Here is a 3,761-nt window from a genome sequence, read left to right as displayed (position 1 = left end):
ACGCGCTGCCCCCTCGCCCCCTCCGGCGGGCATCGGCGCGTGCGCGCAGCCCCGCCCCCCCTGTGCGCATGCGCGCGGCGCCGGCCTCGCCTGAGGGAGGCTCGCGCCGGCCGTTGGCGCGGTGTCGCCTCGCCTCAGCCCGGCCGCGGCCACCGCCGCTCCCTCACAGCCCGGGCCGAGGCCTCGCGTGCTTGTTTGTCAGTGGTTCAGCCTCTGCTGCCTTCACGCTGCACCGGACTGAGCTCCCGTAGTAGGTTACTCCCGTTAGGTCCAGGCTGCGGAGCCTGCAGATCTGATGTGAGCTCTTTTTTAACTCAATACACGTTATCCTGGTAGAGAGGAGCTGGATACGCAGAGTGTAAAATTAAGTTTGTTCTGTTAAACGCCTTGTGACGCTCATCTCCAGCTAGCTGGTGGCACTTGAAATTCCTGATACCACCTTTATGGCAGTAGATTTCTGATACTGGAAACAAATCCTCTGCATGGCTCTTGGTGTTTGTATTCTGCTGTGGAAAGAAGGATGGTGGGGAGCCATTTACCCTTTTATATTTGCTACTCCATCCTAAGAGCAGCTCACAGCGAAGCACCTGGCCTCTGTACGGGATACCTGAAGGACAGCTCACCCTGAGGTACAGCTGCAGAGATGTGACCACCTTTGTTATTTTTTTTCCCCTTCTGTATTTCTGAAGACAGTTGACCCGTTGCTATAAGGACAGTTCTTGCATTCCTAAGCAGAGCTGAAGTGAGTCTCAGCCTTCAGACACCAGCCCAGGCTGTTTGCTCTCTAATTGCTAGCACAGGATGTGGTGAAGTGTTAGTGCCAGTGAAATCATTCTTGGGCAGTGCGGTTGGGTACGTTGTTCCTTCAGTGGCTAAAGCTTTGCGTAGAAGAGAAAAACCAGCATTAAAATGAGTAATGTTTTTGGGGGAAAAAAAGGAAATGGAAGACAGGAAAATGGCCTCAGCCTTCAAAAAGGCTTGAAGACTGATCTCCCCATTACACAGTGATTATACCACTGAAAATGCCAGGATCCGTATGTTGAGGATAAGCTGCCGAGCACTAAGCTTACAGGTACCTCTTAATTCTCATTCACTACTGCACCTGAGTTAGAAAGAGCAGCAGTTCCCAAAGTCCCTTGACCTGCTGGAAGGGGAAAGAATGACATGTACAGAGGGAGACAAAAATGAAAATAGCAGAATCCAGAGCAGTTCCTTAGATGGGTCATAGGGAGACCTAGTATGTGGTTTTGCAATCTGAGATACTTGAACTACAGTTTGCTGTTGGACGGCTTCATAGCATGGCCTAGAGAAAACCGTATTCATGCAACTCCAGGAGGATGAGTTGCTGCACAGAACTAGAAAAGCTTTTTGAGAGCAGAAATTCCTGAAGTCATAATTGCTACTGAGTTCCTCAAATCTTGGAATCCTGGTGATGAAGGGTGAGGAACTGATGATGAGAGAAGGTGAGCGGGGGAAAAAAGAGGGGAAAGAAGGAGGAAGTAGTTATACATCAGTGAGCTTTAGGTACACTGATATTTTGTAAAAGCTCTGGGAAGAAATAAAATGAATTCAGATTCTGATTTTTATGACTGTAAAGACTAAGGAAAATGTTTGTATTTCAGTTACATTAAAGAAGGAGATCTTGGTCTGCCTGCCCTGTAATCACAGGTTTCTGCTGTTAAGACTAATTCTCTTAGGTAGATTGGAATAGGATTGATCTGCACCTTGAAAGTGGAAAAATACAGAATCAAAGATTTTATCTGGTGGAAACTGAGAAAGATTTGATGTGCCATTTAAGAACTGTGAGATTTCAAGAACCTGGGGAATGCTATTCAGGCCCTGCACCCAGACATTTCAAATCATCTGCCTTTTTTCTTTCTTCCAAATTTAATGTGTCCCTGCTTATCTTAACCTGCCTTGTCTTTTGAGAGTGTAGAGTAACTTACTCCTCTGATTTATATGATTTGGCTGACTGTCACAGGGGAGGAAGATCTAGCTTGCAGCCTCATTTCCTAAAGAAACAAGGCTTTTTCAGTCATTTTCCTTGTGTTCCTAAAGCCTGTAAGTTTTGGACCTGCTGCCCACCTCCAGTCCTGTTAGACAGACAACACAAAGGCTGTGACTTCCTGGACAGCCGAGGGAGTAGTTTGCGCTCCAGGAGCGTGTCCTTCCCACTCCGTCACCTGAGGCGTTCCTGGATTCTGAGCGTGCTGACCGTTATGCCAGCAGTGGCATCATGTTTGGCCTGCGGCAGAGAAAAAGGTTCAAGCCTACAAACGAGAGTAAGAAAAGAGTGCACTTAAAGACTAGCTGACGGTTGACAAGGATTTGATAAGCTTGTTTGAGGACACGCTTGTGTGTGCAAACACCAGAGGACACAAAGGGAGAGCTCACAATACAAGTGGATGACTTGTGAGCTGAAGCTCAGGGTTTGCGTGGAAGCTTGGGGAGGTTCAGTGGAGATACGTGATTAGGGAGTAAATTGGTGCCTATATCTATAACTACCTTATGGTCAGTTTTGAGCCTAGCAGGATTCTCTTGGGAATTTATTAAAGGCTGAGCAGAAAAAGATGCCCTGCTGTATCATCTCATGAAGAAAATATCCCCTGGGAAGCAGGACCAGAGCAGGCAGAGGTGCAGAGAGTTCTCTTAAGAGAGAGCTACAGTTGGTCAGCATCCCACAGGGTCAGTGCTTACAGGGTTGTGGTCCTGCGCCTCATCCTATGCCATGGAGGATTTTAACCCCAGCAGAACAGAAATTTACAGCATGTGRAAAAGCAGTATTAGCCTTTGCATGGCTCTGCAGCAATGGGACGCTTGGTTGGATTATCCTCAGTGGCACTATGAACAGCGCACACTTTGATGAAGCATCTGATCACGGAAGACTAACAAGAGTTTTGTATGTAACCTTCAGGTAGCCAAGTTGACGCTGGCTTCCCTCAGCAAAGAAGCAACAGTAGAGACTCTAGGCCTGCTTCCAGGCTTGAGAGATCTTGAACTTGCTCTCATTGCAAGCACAAGAGCCAACTTCCATGCTGAGAGGAAGATTAAAGGGAGGAACATGTTGAAAGATGACTCAGATTTAGTACTGGCACAAGAGAAAAGTGGAGCAGTGGGTATTGCCTGAACTTGCCTGTACGGAGGTGGCAGTACTAATTTATAATCAAGGCTATTTAGGAACAGACAAATCCTTGATAGTCTTGCAGGATGCAGATGGCAGCCTAAGATGAAAATAGATGCAGAGACGTTAAATTAAGAACCGCCTGCCTTGTATAGCCAACAAGCCATTACAAAAGCGGTGAAAGATAATAGGGCCGCAAGATGATTTTTGGACTATGGAGGTGTTTGTACACTGACTTCATTGGATCCCTGCCCCAAACTGCATGAAGAAACAAGTATTGGCTAGTAATAGTTGGCAGATTTACCCAATGGGTGGAAGCAGTTCTAACTCAAAACACAACCAGGGCAACTGCAACAACACAACATTTGTTCTCACAATAGGGAGTTCCAAAGGAAGTTGGGACTTAAAAGGAGAAATGCTGAAAGAGGTGTCAGACAGAGTTAGCAGACTCCACCTGCAGCTGCAGAGTAAAGCTGTCAGGTGCTATTTTGTTGTCCCTGATGCTGCGCAGCCGGCTGACCTCCCCCTGGAGCTCTTTAACTTGGTGACCCAGCTCCTCCACCAGCAGGCACCTCCGGCAGGCTGGGGCGTGCAGGCCTTGCCTCTGCCCCAGCCGCAAGCACCCCCTGCAGCGCTGCAT

This window comes from Apteryx rowi, unplaced genomic scaffold, assembly GCF_003343035.1.
Source record: "Apteryx rowi isolate R43461 unplaced genomic scaffold, aptRow1 scaffold_83, whole genome shotgun sequence".
Classification (NCBI taxonomy): Eukaryota; Metazoa; Chordata; class Aves; order Apterygiformes; family Apterygidae; genus Apteryx; species Apteryx rowi.
Note: the sequence above shows the minus strand (reverse complement) of the source record.